The 20,700-nt window shown below is 44.9% G+C and overlaps 1 long non-coding RNA gene across 9 annotated transcripts; it reads left to right on the top strand.

Annotated features, from left to right (window-relative positions):
- Window positions 1-10,513: 10,513 nt before the first annotated feature.
- Window positions 10,514-15,987, top strand: LOC124706046. Of its 9 annotated transcripts, none has more exons than XR_007004251.1 (9): window positions 10,514-10,884; window positions 11,004-11,858; window positions 12,168-12,287; window positions 12,584-12,712; window positions 12,814-13,037; window positions 13,341-13,479; window positions 14,828-14,904; window positions 14,990-15,071; window positions 15,663-15,987. It is a non-coding gene; the product is annotated as an uncharacterized LOC124706046 (long non-coding RNA). The 9 variants fall into 9 exon arrangements; XR_007004247.1 differs by lacking the exon at window positions 14,828-14,904 and having other exon boundaries at window positions 10,516-10,657; window positions 10,770-10,884; XR_007004246.1 differs by lacking the exon at window positions 14,828-14,904 and having other exon boundaries at window positions 10,516-10,657; window positions 10,748-10,884.
- Window positions 15,988-20,700: the final 4,713 nt, after the last annotated feature.

The raw sequence follows: 20,700 nt of genomic DNA, 5'->3' as shown, positions 1-20,700 counted from the left end.
TGGAGATAATAATAGAAGTTAATTGGTAGAAGATAAACCCAATTCTCAAATCCTTAGTGAATAAAGGAGCACATGGAGAATTAAGCAAGTAAACATATTACCTTGGGTAGGGGGGATTAAAACCTAGCACATGCAATATGGTGTCATCTTAACTCTACAACCAAGAATTATATCTCAAACCTAGTTGTAAATAACTTGGGTGATCATAATATAAGACCAAGCCCTAATTGAGGTTCAAACCATTTGCCACTAGGTGAATATGATGAGAACCCTATAATTGTTCACTAATTAAAGCCCATACTTCATTATGGAACTTAAGAATAATCTAGTGCTACACCATTTAATTAAAACCATAAGAGTGGTTATCAACCACTTATCTATATAATTAAGACCCAATCTTGAGGAGAGTAATATCTACTCTAGATAATTCAAAGTGTTAATAGACCATAACACAAATGCTAATGAATATGGGTTATCATCAAACCTACAAAACCTTAATAAAATGTTTCTCACATGAAACTAACATGCAAGTGATTAATTTCTCAAATAGGAACTAAGACATAGTAACAAATTCAGAAATACCTTGAGAGGAGGTATCAACTCCTATATTTCTAATTGGAATAGGAATTCAAAACAAAAAGGAAGTTGAAGTGAAAATATCAACTCATGTCTATTTGCTATTTTGAATAAGTTCACAAATATGCAAATAATCTAATATAAAATGTGAATTCAAACTGAATAATGAAACAATAGTCAGTATACTAAATCTTGAATGGATTAGCATAATAACAAAATACCTGCAAACAGAAATGAAATTCAAAATATGAATTAAATCAAAGCAATAGAAAACGAAATTAAATAAATAGAAAAAGAAGAGGAGAGAACTTACCAGACCTACCCGGTCGTGAAGCCCGTGGAGCAACCCAACACCGGCCCGGGAGGAAGCCCAACGAGCACGGCCAAACCAACCCACCGTACCCCTTCGTTAAAATTAACGAGGAGGAGTTCATCCTCATCCTCTCCATCGTCTTCGGAGGCCACGACGACGCCGTGATCGTCTTCCTCTTCGTGCTGGCGCCCTCTCCGCGACCGAATCCGTGACGAGGCACGCCCGGGCGTTGTATAAAGGCTCGCGACGACCTTTCGTTCTCGAGTTCTTCCTCCCTGCTCCAAAAATTTTCCCCAGACGAAACCTAGCCGCCCCGGTCATCTCCCTCGCCACCGTTCGAAGCCTCCCCAAACCTCGCCGTGGACACCATCAACGTCGCCATGCTCTACTTGCTACTGCTGCGCTAGGAATCGAGGTGGGGCGTCCCAGAACACCGCCGTCGAGTTCATCTTCCCCGACGCCGGGAGCGACGAATTCCGGCGATGCCGTCCACCTCTAGCCTCGCCAACACGCTCTACGCATTCCTGGTGAGCTACCGATCATCTAGAGCATCGTAACCCTCTCCTTCGTGCTCTGCATCGCCGTCGCGCCATGTAGCTGGGAGCACCGCCGCTCGGCCCGACCGGCGAGCGAGCTCCGGTGACTCAAAACCGGCGGCGCCACCACCATAATGCTCCCCTAGTCACCGTGAATCTACCTAGTCTAGCCTCCCATCCGCGCACGCCACTGCACCATCGGCGATTGCCGATTAACGCCGACCACCTGTGAGCCCCGGAGGTGATTTCTATTTTGACTTGGTCCACGCTCGCGTGGCAGCCAACGTGGATCCTTGGCCCACTCGTCGGTGTCCCCGGGTGTAGACAGCCGGGTAGAGTTAGCATTTTCGTTTGTTACATTTCAAAATTCAATAATACCTGCAACTTCAAATAAATGTGGAAAATTCATAAAATCTCAGAAAAATACAAATGAGATACCAAAATTCTTATAAAAGAATAATCTATCTAATAAAAATATAAAATGAAATTTATATTTTTAATTAAAATTCAATTATTTAATACTTAATAATTAAGCCTTTTCTTTTATTCATTATTGAATTACAATTCAATAATTAAGAAAACCTTCCTAAAAATTAAATAGAAACCAGTAAATAAATAAAGTAAACTTAAAACTAATTTTTCTTTATTAATTTGTTAAATCCTTATTAGAGGGATTTAAACCCTAATTAATAATTACCTTAATTATTAATTCTTTAAAAATAATAAAAAGAAAAATCCAATATTAGTATTCCAAAGTTATTAATAACTTCAACATTATTAATGAAGTTATTAACACAAGAATTATAGAGTAATTAGGAAACCCTAGTTCCATTATAAAACAAAGTGTTAACCTCGTAATTTTATGTGGAACCCTAAAAACCTAATTCAACTATGCACCAAACTCTAGCTCCATTAATTCATATGAATCCTAGTTTGCTTCTAACCTAAACCCTAGGATAGAATTGGTGATCATGTTACTTCAATTATAATCATAGATTCATATCTAGCAATTAAATACTAGTTCAACTCCACATATGATATGGGAACCCTATCACTACTAATTAGCATCCCATGTGTTCATCTTCAACAGACCTAGATAATTAAGTAGGGATAACCAAGTGTAAACCCTAGATCCTATTACCTAGGATTTCATCCTTAATTAACCTTGACTAACATCACACCATTGTGATGAACTTCAATAACAACCATGCTAATATTGACATCACATCCCATACACACTAAACCCTATTAGTGTGAAATAATTATTAAACATCCTATGTAGGAAACCATCATTCTTTACTTAATAAACCCAATAACAGAACCTAAACAACCTCAACCCTAATTGATATACTTCTTATTATGTAAGAAGTATGTTCTTCAAAAGTTATTCTTTTGAAGTAAATAAATAATCATCATCAACCCTACCTAACAGGACCTATTAACTCTAGCTAGCTATCACCAGCAAAATGAACCAATCCTGATAGCAACCTTGTATGAGTAATTGCTTTGGATGCCTAGGCTTAACTCAACCTTACAAGCCCTAGGTATTGATGAATCCAACATTGTTGTGATCCATCTACTACTTACTCCAGAAACCAATTAGAATTATAGAAAACCATAGAACCCCACAAACCTAATATCATACTTGTTCTTTATTATATAACATGTTCTTCAAAAGTTATTGTTTTTAAGTATATAATAATCAATCATTAACCATGACATGTAGTGCTAAAACCAACCACTACTCAGTACATGTTAGGACTACATCAAATCTTATTGTTGTGTGCTATTAATGCTATTCTTATGATATATTACAAGCACATGTTCATGATACCAAGTATTCAACCTTAATAAGAACCTTGTATATGAATCACTCTAAAAGTGCAACACACCCTAAATAATCATTACAACTCACTGATCCTAAATCATCGGGGTTAGGACACGCTTAGAGCGATTGCATCTCATTCTTATGCATTATTGCATCCTTGTCAATCTTTTAAACATCGTCCTTACCGGACGATGATGCTATTTCAGAATTTGGAGTTATTGCGTATCGAAGACCTTGCCTGCATAATCTTGCAGTCAAGAAAGGCAAGTTCATCACTTGCTCATGTCATTTGAGTATTTCTATCAAATTACTTGCAAAATATTATGGTTATCACTATTGCATAAAAATCAAAACCACTACTTTCATAACTATGAATATGACTATGTGGTGGGCAATGGAACCATGGATTGTGTTGATATGGTGGAGGTTCCATTGCACGGGTTTATATCCATCTAGGATTAAACAACAAATGTCGCCAGATGATTCTTGTGCCGTAATACCCGTGTTAACCATAAGATCCGGAGTGGGACGGAGTAGTCAAAAGTGTTTCCACCTCTCGTTCATCAACGGATGCGCTTTACCGTAGACACTTGTATCCGTCGGCGGCAAGCGGTAGGCTGGGGAAGCCTTAAGTCCCCACGGCATAGTCCGTAGACACTTGTCGTTCGAAGAACAAGCGGTAGGCTGGGGAAGCCTTAAGTCCCCACGGTATTGCGGTCTATGAGGGATTGTAAGGTGTCCGGAACGGTCTATCCATGATGATAGGGGAAGGCATATGAATGCCCGGAACGGTCTCATCATGGATATAGGGGAGGACATTCTTACAAAAGGGTGGGTGTTCGAGGTAGCGGAGGAACATGATTGGCTAGACCTTATACCGGGCCTCACACCAAAGGAAGTGTGGACGAGAACTATAGACTCGGTTGGCACCAAGGTTAAGATCTCTTATGGGTAAAGCAACACACCTCTGCGAGTGTAAAGAACCGTGACCTGTCACTCCCTGTTCCGGATATGGAAGCTGCGAACGCGGCCGGAAAGGAGCTCCATGAAGTTCTAGTAAACCGGTGAAGGCCGACGGACATAGCTCTTCCGAATAAAAGCAACCTCTTGAAGAAATGATTATGAAAACCTGCATTGGTATTAGACTTTTTGGTCTAATGCCGTAGCTAGTGCATTAAACACCTCTTTCCTATAATGAACTTGTTGAGTACGCTCGTACTCATCCCACTCTTAAATCCCCGCTTAGATATGGAGGCATCGAAGGAGGATCTACCGTGCAACTCGAAGACCGAGGAGTCTACAAATACTTCAAGGGGACATGAACCTGCCGGAAGAGTCAAACACCACAACTACCATGGAGAAAACCTAGATTAAGTAGTAGAAGGGAACTAGCTTCCTAAACCTAGCTCCTATTTAGGTAGAATCTAGTCATAGCCTCTTTAGCTAGTCAAATACTCTATAAATAGAGTCCGTGATAAGATTAGATCACGAGTCGTTCTTCCGGAGTTATTTGCAGTTTTACCTCATTGTAAAGTAGGAGGGCTGTGATGATCTTATGTAACAGAGTCGATGTTGTAATTCTATAGACATGCCTTGGACCCGCATATGTTTCTGTTGTACCACTCTGAGCGATATAATACTCGTGGAACGGTGTTTCATTGGTGTTATATCAGACTTGCATACTACACCATGCAGTGGTATGCCGGGTCACCACATACGCCTAGGCAGGAGTATGACTAAATCACTCCAAATTTCATGTATCATCAGTGCTATCTCGAATCAATCAAATTATTCGAAAATGGACACGAAAACACATCACAGATAATATAATTCACGTGATCCATTCAACAAAGTTTGGTACAATAAATTATTACACATCATTTCTTCCCTTGTGTCCCTGCTTGCTTACGATTGGGCCGTATCCATGGAGCATCCTCATCATTTAACTTAATGCTTGGGTCGGTGTTCACTTTGAAGGGCGGAATTTCACCAAACATATTATAATCTTCTCGACATGTCTGTCTTGTCCTCCACTCCCACGATGTTTCTTTTCCCCGAAAGAACAATGTGGCGCTTTGGATCATCGCATGATGTACTGATCGTTTTCTTATCTTTCCGTTTCCTCGGTTTGCTACTCATGTCCTTGACATAGAAAACCCGAGCGACATCTTTCGCTAGGACGAATGGTTCGTCAAGGTAACCAAGATTGTTGAAATCCACCATTGTCATTCCGTATTGCTGGTCCACCTTTACCCCACCTCCTGTTAGCTTGAACCATTTGCACCGGAACAAAGGGACCTTGAAGGAGGGTCCATAGTCAAGTTCCCATATCTCCTCTATGTAACCATAATATGTGATCTTTTGCCTATTCTCGGTTGCTGCATCAAAGCGGATACCACTGTTTTGGTTGGTGCTCTTTTTATCTTGGGCGATCGTGTAAAATGTATTCCCATTTATCTCGTACCCTTGGAAAGTCGTTATAGTCGAAGATGGTGTCTTGGCCAACATGTACAGCTGATCTACAACAGCATTGTCACTCATTAACTGTTTTCTCAACCAACCGCCGAAAATCTCCATGTGGGCCTTCCTAATCCAGGATTCGAAGCTTCCCGGGTTGTCCGAGCGTAAAATATTCTTGTGTTTCTCAAAGTACGGAGCCACCAAGCTGGAATTGGTCAGAACTGTGTGGTGAGCTTCAGTCAGAGAATGGCCGTCCATACATATCATTGATTTCCTTCCGATCGTGCCTTTTCCACTTAGTCTCCCCTCGTGCCGCGATCGAGGAAGACCAATCGGCTTAAGGTCAGGAACAAAGTCAACACAAAACTCAATTACCTCCTCATTTCCATAGCCCTTGGCGATGCTTCCTTCCGGCCTAGCACGGTTACGAACATATTTCTTTAATACTCCCATGAACCTCTCGAAGGGGAACATATTGTGTAGAAATACAGGACCGAGAATGGAAATCTCTTCGACTAGGTGAACCAGGAGGTGCGTCATAATATTGAAGAAGGATGGCGGGAACACCAACTCGAAACCGACAAGACATTGGACCACATCGTTCGTAACCGTGGTAGAACTTCCGGATTGATTACCTTCCGAGATATTGCATTGAGGAATGCACATAGCTTCACAATGGCTACTCGAACATTTTCCGGCAGGAGCCCCTCAAAGCAATCGGAAGCAATTGCGTCATAATCACGTGGCGGTCGTGAGACTTCAGGTTTTGGAACTTTTTCTCCGCCATGTTTATTATTCCCTTTATATTGGACGAGAATCCGGACGGGACCTTCATACTCGCTCGGGCATTCAAAAAAGATGACCTTCTCTTCTTTGGTCGGAGCGTAGGCTGGCACGACCTTGAAACCGTTCCGGATGCCGGTCATCGTGGTCTTTCAAACTTTGTCTGGTCCTGTCGTGCTTCCTTTGTATCATTTGACTTCCCATACACGCCCAAGAAGCTTAGGAGGTTCACGCAAATATTCTTCGTAACGTGCATCACGTCGATTGCGGAGCGGACTTCTAGGACTTTCCAATATTCTAGCTCCCGTAATATAGATTTCTTCTTCCACATGGCTGCGTGCCCGTCGGCTCCCTTCGGAACCGATTGTCCGCCAGGACCCTTTCCAAAGATGACTTTCAAATCCTTGACCATATCAAATACCTCAGCACCAGTGTGTTCCGCAGTGCTTCGGCCGGTGATCCGCCTTGCCGTTGTAATGCTTGCCTTTCTTTCTTACTCGGATGACCTTTCGGAAGAAATCGACGATGCCCAAGGTACACGTTCTTCTTACAATTTGGCAAATGTACACTTTCGAGTCTCATGTAAGCAAGTGCGTGCATGCATTGTATCCCTTATTTGACGAGTCCCGAAAGGTTACTAAGAGCAGGCCAATCGTTGATGGTTACGAAAAGCAACGCTCGTAGGTCAAATTCCTCTTCTTTGTGCTCATCCCACACACGGACACCGGGTCTGCCCCACAGCTGTAAAAGTTCATCAACTAATGGCCTTAGGTACACATCGATGTCATTGCCGGGTTGCTTCGGATCTTGGATGAGCACCGGCATCATAATGAACTTCCGCTTCATGCACAACCAAGGAGGAAGGTTGTAGATGCATAGAGTCACGGGCCAGTGCTATGGCTGGAGCTCCGCTCACCAAAAGGATTCATGCCATCCGTACTTAGACCAAATCTTATGTTCCTTGCGTCAGCTGCAAAATCTTTAAACTCTCTCGTCGATCTTTCTCCATTGCGTTCCATCTGCGGGGTGTCTCAACTCCCCGTCCGACTTACGGTCCTCTTTGTGCCATCGCAACAACTTGGCATGCTCTTTGTTCCCGAACAGTACGTTTCAACCGTGGTATTATAGGAGCATACCACATCACCTTGGCGGGAACCTTCTTCCCGGGTTTCGGCCCTCGACATCGTCACCGTGGTCATCGCCTCCGATCTTATAACGCAATGCGAGTGCATACCGGGAATTCATTCAAATTCTCGTATTCACCGCGGTAGAGGATGCGGTCGTTGATGCATGCATGTATCTTCGAACCTCTAAACCTAGAGGGCAGACAACCTTCTTTGCTTCATACGTACTGGAGGGCAACTCGTTATTCTTTGGAAACATATTCTTCAACATTTTCAGCAAGTTTTCAAATCCCGAGTCAGCTACACCTTCCTGTGCCTTCCATCTCAGCAAATCTAGTGTGCAGCCCAGCTTTTTCAGACCATTATCGCATCCTGGGTACAGCGACTTTTTGTGATCCTCTAACATGCGATCCAAATTCTCCCTCTCCTTTTCAGTTTCGTAGCGACTCCGTGCATCAGCAATGGTCCGACCAAGATCATCAGCGGGCTCATCACGTGCCTCTTCTTGATCACCTTCCCCTTCACCTTCCCCACCTTCAGCATCCTCCATGAAAGTATCACCGAAATGATCAAGATAGTTGTCATCGATGATATCATCCTCTTCTTCATCCTCTTCCATTATAACCCCTCTTTCTCCATGCTTAGTCCAACAATTATAGCTTGGCATGAAACCATGCCGAATCAGGTGCGAGTGAACTTCCCTTGAGGAAGAGTAACCCTTCCGATTCTTACAGCCAACACATGGACAGATAACAAAACCCCCCGCTTGTTCGCATTAGCCACTATGAGGAAATCTTTCAAACCCGTAGTGAATTCGCCGGAGAGTCGGTTAGCGTACATCCATTGCCGATTCATCCGCATTATTATAATATAAAATATATAATTAACCATCATGCATTTGTTCGCGACTAAATAGAAATTAAACAATTAATGAACTACACACATGCATATTTTATCAATGACACATATGAAAGGTTCAAGTTAATTGCTAACCGCGATCGAGGAGGAAAAAATAAATGAGGAAGCTCGATCAAGTGTGGCTCCGACACTTCATATCATGTTGGTTTCATGCTCTTGGGGCATTTCATCAAACACCATGTGTGCATAAGAGGAGCCAAAAGCAAACCAACACCCCCTTGTGAAGTTTGTGAAGAGAAGTGGCACCAAATGGCTAAGTGCTGTGGGCTGGTCGGTATATATAGGGGAGGGGCTTTAGTCGCGGTTGGCCGAGCAAACCGCGACTAAAGGCCCCCGAGGACATTTAGTCGCGGTTGGCCAGGCCAACCGCGACTAAAGGCCCTCCCGTCCACCAGCTGGCCACCGAGCGCGCTGGGCCCAGGCCTTTGGTCGCGGTTCGCTTCACGAACCGCGACTAAAGGGCCAATTGGTCGCGGTTCTTGCATGTTCGCGACTAATGGGGCTGGACGGAAGACCTTTTTTCTACTAGTGCATAACATCACACACCCCAAGGCAAAATGAGTCTACAACATAATAAATGACACAATGCATGACACCACATATAAGTTACTACCCACTATGAAGGTAGTAACATAGACTAGTAACATGGCATATGTTGCTAGTCTAAGTTACTCCCCACTATGAGCAGCCTGAGAGTGAAATGTGAGCCATCCATTGATAAAGTAGTATATGATTTTAGCTCACTATTATACATGTTGGCTCTATATTAGCTACAAATGACATGACACATGGCTTATAGCCAACAGCTGGCTATACTATTAAACTTGCTCATCGGTGCACGAACGACGACGGTCCAGTGTGCTTGTGTTTTTCAGTCAATGGAATCCGAAGTTATTCAAGGCAAGCAACGTATTTTTAAGATTATCGATTATCGCTCCGCCTTTTACTCGCCTTTAATGACGCATAAGGTATGCCGTCGATTCAGCGCATCCATCTTTCCAACCCTCACACAGGAGTCATGCTAAATGCCCCCAGAGGGGAAAACCGTCGGCTTAGGGGCCCCCATTGACACAGCCCGCATCGGCATAGCTGGAAGGCTTTCGACATAGCTCACGTGTGCCGACAGATTTCTTCCGCCCGTCGGCATCCTGTAGCTGTCAGCACGAGAAGTTGATGGATGACAATTTGATGGCGCCAGGCGCTATGCCGACGGGATTGCCATCGGTATAGGTTGGCAAGTGGCGGGTTCTAGGCTGCTGCTCAGGGGATACGGAGCTACACCAATGAGAGGTGGCGTATTCAGAGTTTGCCACGTGGTGTATTATGGGCTGCTGCTTGAGGGGTGCTGGCTGGAGCTATGCCATCGGCGTAGCCTCCACGTTTCGCCATAGGAGCTATGCCGACGAGATTACCATCGACACCACTTCCCCAGCCGTTGTGCCGACACTATATGCATATATAATAATGAAATCTAAAGGTGTATATGATGCCCCCCATAGGGGGTCTCACAGCGCTTTGAATTTTCGGCCGTCAGATCGAGCTGACGTGGCGCGATCTCCGCCGTCGATTTCGTCCAGGGCGCGAGGCCCTCCCGCAGACCCACGTTTTATCCATGGGTCGCTGAAGCCCGCCTGGCCCGGAACCTAGCTCCAAGCCAAATCCCCTCGCTTCCTCCCCCAATCGGTTGGCCTCCTCCTCCCCCAATCGCGCCCCGTCCCGTCGCCGCCGCCGCTGCCCCCGTATTCCCCCCAATCGCGCCTCGTTTCATCGCCGCCGCTGACAGAGAAGACCCAGACCACACCCCATCCATGTCCCGCATGCCGTCGTTGAGGAAGCAGGCGAGGAGCATGACGAGGAGGCGTGCGGAGAGGGCGCCGCCAGGCCGTCGACAAGCGCCCCCCGCTTTCAGCGCCGTCCTCCAGCGCGTCTCTGGCGAGAGGAGGGCGCCGCCGTTGACGAGCACGACCAGGAGGCGCGCATCGTTGTGCGCGGGGAGGACGGGCTAGGACGTCGACGAGCGTATGGAGGCAGGGCTCCGCCAGAGCGGCAATTTTGCCTCGTCACCGAATGGAAGGAGGACTACGAGGGGCCTTCTTCTACACGTTCTTATTAATCTCAGGTTTGCATCTGGACATCCTCTTCTTCTCCTTTCTGCTTGATATCTCGTTCAGATCTGAGGAGCTCATGGTCTTCTTTGTGTTTTGGAGAGGTTGGGGGTATGGCTGCTGCAGATACGGGCTTTCCTTGAAGGGATGCTTTTTTTCCTTTTGGTTTTACACATATGGAGTAAGGTTCTCCTATTTCCGCCGGAGATGCCACGCATTAGCACAGAGCACATTTGTACAGGTATACATTTCTTCTCTTTTCCTCTTGAGTTTTTTATTATTCTCATCCTTCATGTTCATATTTTCTATCATTATACTTTGTATATGGGGTCAACGTTTTTTGTGTCCTGAAACTTCCAGGGGTTATTTCTGGAGGAGGTCTGTGACTACTACAGTAGTTTGCGTTCTGAATTTTTGCAGTGCTGACAAGAAGAGTCTAACTATGAAAGAGTTATCAGATCTCCAAGAAGTGATGAATGGCAAAGAATTGTTCGTTTACACCGATATTTATCAGATATTGTTAGAAGATGAAGCTAGATATTACTAGACTTCTATTTTGGGATTCTAGATCTGTCCCAGATGACAATCGTTTAATCAACTTGTGCACAGTTTGTGGTTCATCATACCATGGTAAGGTCCTTATTTTCTGGTTCAATCAACTTCAGCATGTGGATCATGATCTGTTTCAACAATATACTTCCATCCTCTATGATCATTTTTATATTGATGTTTGGTGAGAGGAATCATGATCTGTTGCATGTTAGTCCATTAACATGTGCTGCAGCCTGGAGGGCCCCTCTATTCTGTTAGCTAAATATTACGGTGCTTATAAAATAAAGAAAGTAATATGTAAATAGCATAGGGAAACCTGAAATTTCTCCCAGAGATAACATCCAACTGTTTTTGTTATTTTCCGCTCGATAGTCTGTTTGTACTATGGATTGATCTGTACGGAAGGCTTGATCGCTAGCATCGCTGCTGCTCCTCCTCTTTGCCCTCTTTGGCATTGAGTAAGAGGAGCACGTGCTGCCTCCAAACCTCATCAGAGGGGATGACGCCTCGGCTGCCGGCATAGAGAATAACGAAGATAATGTGTTTTCTCACTATAAGTCTACTAAACTTGAGAGTCTTTGGTTCAGTTTAGCCGATGGCCTTTCTGAATGTGCCTCCATGGATGGAGCTGTGTTGATGGCGCTGTTGGATACATGAATGAAGGTAAACAAAAGTAGACCACAAACCTGTCCTAATTATTTCGCTTTGAATTAGTGAAAAGAAATCATAAGAGATATAATTATGCTTCCCATTAGTTAACTTCATCTTAACATTTATACGGCAACAAAAGAACCGCTAGGTGATTAGCTTCAGTTTTTGCTAGAATGATAATCACAATCTTGGAGCACCATTTCCCGTAAAAGGGAAATGTGTAGAATCTATCTTGCAATCTAGGAGCGGTACAGTTTTATCATGTTTATGTCATCCTATACAATGTTTAACTGATGGAATTTCTCAATGTTTTTCGTTTAGTACTATCTGAAGACTGGAACATGCAAGTTTGGGGCTACATGTAAATTCCATCATCCCAGCGAAAAGGCTGGAATCTAGGGAATGGCGCAGCTAAACACGTTGGGATACTCACTTTGACCGGTTAGTAATTTACTATTAGCAGAGTAAAATCTATTTATTTTTCTATTTGTTGTATTGAGTATTGACTGAAATGTATTACTGTTGTACCATGAAAGGGAGAGTGCATACTACTAAAACCGTGAAATGTATTCTTTTAGATGTTGTTTTCCATCTTACTGTTACAGGACAAGCTAGCACATATTTCCTACTGTGTACTAATATAATTTAGTTAGTTCTCTGATTGTTATTAGAATAGCCACTCCTGCATTTTTGTGACTACTTACAGTAGTTTCTTTGGATCGTCTTCTTGGCTGCAGATTGTGTGTTGAAGCTCCTCCAGACGGCATCCTCCTGCAGCAAATCCTGGTTTTTTGATGAATCTGTTGTTCCTTAGATCATGGTTATGGGGTTGATGCTTTCCAGCATTGCCAGTTCAGCTATACCAGGTACTTTTGGAGGGTTGTTCAGGGAATATTAGTAACAATATGATCTAATGCAGTAAAGCTATGTTCCAAAAAATAATCTGACAAGCGAAATACATATTCAGCCATTAGTCTCAAGCCATACATTTTTGAATCCTGGACAACCAACTGCAATGGAGGCCATGCAAGGAAGTAAACCATGAACACACTCTTTCACAACTGTCAAGCTTGCTGGTACAGACGCCCCACCTCCTATCTCAATAGTTTTGTGCTCCAAACAGGGATTGAGCACTTCACCCAACCACTCTTCTTCTCCTACTTTTTTCATCTCTGGGTGATCACTTCTAAGGTAATTTATTTTGACACTTAATTTAGACAACTACATCAAGAGTGGAGACAATAGTTGATAGATGTATTCACCTACCAAGAGTTTTACTCTGTGAACTCACCATTTTTCACTAGCCTCGCTATTAAATCCAGTGTCATATTTGAACTATTGAATATCTTTGAGTACATTTATCTTTAGCGGTTCCTTAAAAAATTAAATACAACTGCTTCATTGTTTGACAGCTTTGACCAATTGACATGGTCTATTCCTCTATATGTACAGAAAATGTTGGTCCCTTACTCCTGATTCCTTTTTTTAATGTAGATAACGAACACTATGTTCTAAAAAGTACAGAGCCATGTGTTCAAATCTGAAACACGGTGGAAGATTTAGGAGCAGGCTTGTAGTCTCTACAAACATACTCTGATGCATATCTGTAATCGAAGAAGCCAGTAACATGAAGGTTTGCTACTACTTTCTTTACTTGATCAAGCTTGCCTCGATTACTCCAGTTTCTCTTTCCTTTTGTACTCCTCATGTGCATATGCGAAAGGTTGGACGCACGATATATGTGTTATTTGGTACGTATATTCTGTTAATTTTTTATAGATGGAAATCCTAGAGATTCTTACTTACTATATTCACTTCCAAATAAAAATATGTATAGTGAATACCCTGTTCATTGGCTGTTGTTTCATAATAAGTTTTTAACACAGATAACTTGGCTATTCGGCAAACTGTTAATGATAACACATGTTTGTTATGTTTCGAGTTTGAAAGTGTGAATCATCTATTTTTTTAATGTGATATTGCTAAGAATCTTTGGTTAATTTTTTCTGACACCTTAGAGTTTGACCTGAGAAATGATCCAAGATATTCTATTTTCTCTAAATGGGGACAAAATTCTATTTTCTCTAAATGGGGACAAACAGAAATGTATTATTTGCTAGAAGAATTAGTGCTCTACAGATAAATCTCTTGCTGACTTATATTATTTAGTAAATGTTATAATTTGATATGTCTGGGTAGTTGCCTTTTATAAAGATTGGTTCCTCCTTTAAAGATTTCACTTGCAAAGGAGGTATGGGCCAGGCAAAAGCCCAAACTGTATGTATTGGCTTATAAAGTGTAGTGGCTTTGTATTGAAGAACCACTTACCAGTTTGTAGATGGATTAAAGAGATGGCTAGCTATTCATGTGTTAAATATATCCCTCTCCTTTTATAAAAAAACACAGAGACAATTGTAACACTGTAGACAAGCATTTGGATGCTTGGAGCTTGATACGATGTACCAAGTAAACAAAATAGCTTTGATTCTTCTTTCAGCTATGCTTACTTCTAGACTACTTTTTATTGCATCACTTCATTTACCAGGTTACTCCACATAATTAAAAAAACTAGTGCTGAAACCATGGTTTACAAGGCGACGCCTTGGCTCCTTAAGGAGGGAGGGCGCTTTGGCGCCTTAAGGATGCCTAGGCGGGCGCTTTGGACGCCTAGGTGCCTAAAGAGGCCCTTTTTGCAAAGCGGAGGGGGGGGGGACCTTGACGCTTAGGCATCGCTCCTAAGCGACACTTTTTAAACCATGGCTGAAACTATATGCACTCTTTGTGAAAAAAATTACTGTTTGATTTTTCGATATAGAAATTCAGTGTCCAAGTTTGCAATTTTAGTGACAATGATGCAATAAATATGTTTTATTTATGGTTGCCTTAAATGAGCTATTTGTATAGTACACCATCTTATCTTGATTTACTCAGTTACACATCATCATGATTTCATAGTTGTCGTAACCTTTAACTTTTGCTAGACTCGGGCTTTGTCACACATCATTACTGTTGTGTCTAGGTGATTTCATACCTGCCTAATTATGCATACGATTTTCCAGTAAGATGTTATCTTGCTTCTCTCATGGCCAGATTAGGTGTATTGCATTATATCAGCTATGTTTAAGTTATTCTTGATGCTACAGGCTAATCATCCATTTCAATAAAGGGAGCGATTGTACCCACCTGAGCTACACTGCCAGGGATCAGTTATGGACCCTTGCTCAGGTAAACCCTTAAGAGCGCATTACTTCCTAGATTAACTTGTTCTTACCCTATTATATGAACACTCACTTGCCTAGCCAACATTTCTCACATGTACTAATGATGTTGTCTTAGATGTAAAAACTTTATTTATTGCAACTAACTAATTTTCGCTGTGCACTAATGAATATACCTCAATTTACTATATCTATGTTTTCCATTCCTAAAGATGTGGAGTTGGTAAATAGTTTGACTTCACATGAGCTTGTCTTATAAGGTTAAGCCCATGTTAAAACTCAATTGTCTACTCAGTAACATATTTTGGTGTAGTTGCATGTCTTTATTGGTTGTAGTAGAAAATCAATCGTAGGTTCATCACATTTTGTTTTCTGGTCAAATAGTGCTACTAGAATTATGGTTACTTCTCAAGGTCTGTTTATAGATCATTTAAGCTTCATTCTCTATCTACTGCTTGGACTTATGTTACTTACATATTGCGGCAATTACACCAGTACATGGCTTTTCTGCTTTTCTCTACAATTTACAGTACAAACCTTTGAACAAAAACATGGTTAGGGTTGTTTTGAATATTTACACACGTACTTCCTGCTGTAGGAAACTCAGAGGATAATCAAGATTCCTTTTTGAATATTACTCAATCTTATACTAGAAGAACTTGGTGTTTCAAAGGATGAATTCCATCTTGAGCTATGCGAATATATCTAAGTTTGTGTGACTGTCCTGTTTAACACCTCTGCGCTAGCAGCGGAGTGTTCTCCTCTGTATCTCGATGTTTGTAATAAAGTCAAAAGAACTATGAAACAGCGGGGGATTCTTCATGTGTAAAAGCTGTCAAATATGTTGACCTGGCGACAAATACAATCATCATAAGCTTCGTATGGACTTTGTCAATAAGCATTTGCTACTCCGTTTGTGATTCCGTTTGATTTATCAAAGTTGTTATCATTTCCTTGCCTGATTTTTATCATCGATATATAAAATGTAAATTGGAACGAATTTCACGGGACCGTGCGCCAAGGCGCACATCTAAATCTAGTGAACATGAATAGCATTGACAATGACGATATCCACACGCATTTTGACATATCAACATGAATAACATCAAATCTCCATATATAGTATCGACAAACAAAATTCGATACAACAGAAGCTTCGATACAACACAAGGTTCGATACAACTTATAGTTCGATACTATTAGATGTATATGTCTGTCTATTGTAGTTTCCCCATATGTAAGGGGGCTTTCTGCATATGTGCACATGTACATGTACTATATATTGTGGCCTTTAGCCCACTGGTAATACATCAAGCATATTGCCCTAACATGGTATCAGAGCAAACTTGGTCCTAGTCTGTACGTTGTCCTGGCCGTAGTTGCCGCTCTTCGTCCGCCGACCGTCGCTCTCCGTCCGGCCGTCTCCGTGGCCGTCTCCTCTACTCCCTGCCGATCTCTGCTTCCGCCTGCCCGATCTCGCGCGTGGCCCTGCCTGCCGATCCCGCGTGTGGCCGTGCCGATCTCTGCTTCGCCCGCCCGATCTCCCTGTTCCGCTCTCTTGCTTCGCTCCGCTCGCCCCGGCCGCCCCAGCCTCGTCGTCAGGATCTGCTCGATCTGACCGGCTCGGCCCGCTCGCCGGGCCAGGATCTCCCGCTCGCCCCGGCCCTATTCCGATCTGCTGAGCGCCTCCGGCTCCGTCCCGCTCGGCTCTCCGCGCCAGGACTCCCTCGATCGATCGGCGTGGCCGCCGCTCCTTCCGAGACCGTGCGTGGCCGCCGCTCCTTCCGATCTGCTGGATCGGCCCGTGCGTGGCTGTGTTGACTTCCAGCTGAAGTAAAAAAAAAGCGAAAAAAAAGATATGTCTTCCTCGGGCTATGTTGCGATCCCTCGCTGCCCGGTGAGTTTCGATGGCGCGAATTACCCTGATTTCGCTGCCTTTATGCGCGTCCACATGCGCGGTCTTCGTCTTTGGGGTGTGTTTTCTGGCGAGGTCTCGTGTCCGCCGCGCCCTGTTGCTCCTACGGTGCCTGTTGCACCGCCATCTGTTGCCCTTGCCCCTGATGCTACTCAGGCGGATAAGGATGCAGCCAAGAGTGCTGATGACACTGCTCTGGCTGGTTATGACCGGAAGGTCCAGGACCACTCTACTGCCGTCGCGACTTACCGGGAGGATCTCACTGAGTACACTCAGTGGATTGATGAGGATGCTCGTGCTGCTGCTGCTGTTCTCACCTCCAGTGTTCTGCCTCAGTATGCTGCTGAGTTTATGGGTCTTCCCACCGCTCGCTCGAGTGGGCTTTTCTTCGTCGCGCGCTATCGCCCGTCCGGTGATGCTCTTTACATGTCCGTGGTCCGCCAGAGCATGCCCTTCAACAGAGGTGATTCTACTATTGATGAGTACTACACTCAGAGTGCTGCTATTTGGCGTCGCCTTGATTCTCTCCGTACAGCCGTGTGTGCCACCTGTCCCTCGTCGTCCGACCGTGCGCGCGGATCTGGAGTTTCGGCGCGTTTTTGAGTTCTTGTCGCGGCTCCGTAAGGAGTTTGAGCCGCGCCGAGCCCAGCTGCTTGCCCGTGGTCGTGTTCCGCTCTCTGAGGTCCTTGCCGAGCTTCGTGCTGAGGAGACTCGTCTTCGTGGTGCTGGTCTTCTTGAGGTTCCCTCTGTTCTTGCTGCTCGTGGCCCTTCTGTGCCGTCTGTTCGTGGACCTCCTATGTCGCCGGCTTCGTTGCGGCCTCCGGCACAGCCGATACTTCCTACTCCTCCATTCCAGGGTCAGCGTCAGCCCCAGCAGCCTCGTGGTTCGACATCACCTCCTTGCACCTACTGTGGCAGGCCTGGCCACACTATCTCTACTTGCTGGCAGAGGGATCCCAGCCTACGCCCTCGTCGCTAGGCTGGTTCTTCAGGATCTTCTGCTGTTGTGCTCTCTAATCAGGACATTATCCGTGGTCTTCGTGGTCTGCTCGCTGGTACAGGCTCTTCCTCGACGGCATCGCTCGGTTCCGTGCCCGGCTCTTCCGGCACCGCGCGACCACCATCTTCCACACAATCGGTATGTCATCCCCGTGGTATCCGGATTCCGGAGCTTCTTTTCATATGACCTCTCGCCTCTTCTATTCTTTCTCCTCTTCGCTCTCTTGTTTCTCCCGTTCGTGTTATCACGGCTGATGGTACCTCTCTCCCTGTTTCCGGCCGAGGCACCCTTTCTACTACCTCTTTCTCTCGTTCCCGATGTTTCTCATGTTCCTAGTCTTAAGATGAACCTGTTTTCCGCTAGTCGGCTCATCGATTTCGGTTGTCGCGTCATTCTTGACGCTGATTCTTGTGCTGTTCAGGACTGCCGTACACAGGCCCTGGTTGGAGCTGGCCCTCGCAGCCGTGAGTCCTCGGGGCTCTGGGAGTTAGACTGGCTTCGCGTTCCTTCTGCTGCCACTTCATCTGCTAGTTCTCCCGCGGTTGCTGCTTCTGTCACTGGATCTTTTCAGCAGTGGCATCATCGGCTGGGTCACCTCTGTGGCTCCCGTTTATCGTCATTAGTTCGTCGTGGTCTTCTGGGGTCTGTCTCAGGAGATGTGTCTTTGCATTCATGTCAGGGTTGTAGCTAGGCTAGGCAAACAGATTCAGCTTCCCTATCCTACTAGTGCGTTTGTATCTCAGCGACCTTTTGATTTAGTTCATTCGGATGTTTGGGGTCCGGCTCCCTTTCCTTCGAAAGGGGGTCATCGATACTATGTTTTGTTTATTGATGATTTTTCGAGATACACCTGGTTGTTTCTTATGCACTCTCGCAGTGAGGTGCTTTCTATTTATCAGCGTTTTGCAGCCATGGTTCGTACTAAGTATTCCACGCCTATTCGTGTGTTTCGTGCTGACTCTGCAGGAGAGTATATCTCCCAGCACCTGCGTGGTGTTCTTGCTGAGCATGGCACCCTTGCCCAGTTCTCGTGTCCCGGCGCCCATGCTCAAAATGGTGTCGCCGAGCGTAAGCATCATCATATTCTTGAGACTACCCGTGCTATGATGATTGCTTCCTCTCTTCCGCCGCATTTCGGGCTGAGGCTGTCGCTACGTCGACTTACCTCATTAACATTCAGCCTTCCGCTTCCCTTCAAGGGGGCATTCCTCTCGAGCGTCTTTCTGGTTGCTCTCCGTATTACTTGACACTTCGTTTATTTGGTTGTGTTTGCTATGTTCTTCTCCCTCCTCGCGATCGCACCAAGCTGACCGCTCGCTCCGTTGAGTGTGTTTTTCTCGCATACGGTGATGAGCATAAGGGCTATCGCTGTTGGGACCCCGTTGGTCGTCGGATGCGCATCTCTCGTGATGTCACATTTGATGAGACGCGTCCCTTCTATCCTCGTCCCACCTCGGTACTTACCCGGTGGATGATATCTCTTTCCTTCTTTTTCCGGATGCACCCCCGTTATCCCGTCTCCTCCCCTCCTAGTCCCGATGCGCCCCTTCGGCGCCATCCTCTCCTCCGTCTAGTCCACCTAGTACTCCTCGTTCTCCGGCTTCGGATCCTTCTGATGCTGTCCTTTCTTCCTCTTCTTCTGATGAGTTGTCCTCTGCTGATGACCTTCCTCCTTCCCGGCCTGTCCGTCGGCGTCATGCTCCAGCTCGTTACTCTCCTAGTCAGTATGGTCTCTCTGTCGTTTCCGAGCCGACTTCTTATCGGGAAGCCGAGCGTCATCCTGAATGGCAGCTTGCCATGGCTGAGGAGATCGCTGCGCTTGAGCGCACTAGCACTTGGGATCTTGTTTCTCCCCCTTCTGGTGTTCGTCCTATCACGTGTAAGTGGGTCTATAAAATTAAGACTCGCTCTGATGGATCTCTTGAGCGCTATAAAGCGCGTCTTGTGGCTCGTGGTTTTCAGCAGGAGCACGGCCGTGACTATGATGAGACTTTTTCCCCTGTGGCTCATATGACTACTATGCGTACCCTTCTTGCTGTTGCTTCTGTTCGCCGCTGGTCTGTCTCCCAGTTTGATGTTCAGAATGCTTTTCTTAATGGCGAGTTGAGTGAGGAGGTTTACATGAAGCCTCCTCCTGGGTATTCTGTTCCCGATGGGATGGTTTGTCGTCTTCGACGTTCTCTCTATGGTCTCAAATAGGCTCCTCGTGCCTGGTTCGAGCGCTTCGCCTCTGTGGTGACTGCTGCTGGTTTCTCTCCTAGTCTTCGTGATCCAGCACTTTTCGTTCACACTTCTCCTCGTGGACGTACTCTTCTTCTTCTCTATGTTGATGATATGATCATTACTGGTGATGATCCTGAGTATATTTCCTTCGTCAAGGCTCGTCTTCGTGATCAGTTTCTTATGACTGATCTTGGTCCTCTTCGATATTTTCTTGGCATTGAGGTTTCCTCCATTTCTGATGGCTTTTCTATCTCTCAGGAAAAGTACATTCAAGATCTTCTTGCTCGTGCTGCTCTTGGGGATGAGCGCACGGTCGATACTCCTATGGAGCTTAATGTTAAGCTTCGTCCTACTGATGGTGATCCTCTTCCTGATCCCACCCGTTATCGCCATCTTGTTGGGAGTCTTGTTTATCTTGCTCGTCACTCGTCCCGATATTTCTTATCCTGTTCATATTCCGAGTCGGCTTGTCTCCGCTCCTACCACTGTTCACTACGG

This window comes from Lolium rigidum, chromosome 4, assembly GCF_022539505.1.
Source record: "Lolium rigidum isolate FL_2022 chromosome 4, APGP_CSIRO_Lrig_0.1, whole genome shotgun sequence".
Lineage (NCBI taxonomy): Eukaryota > Viridiplantae > Streptophyta > Magnoliopsida > Poales > Poaceae > Lolium > Lolium rigidum.
This window is presented reverse-complemented; position numbering and strand designations above follow the sequence as displayed.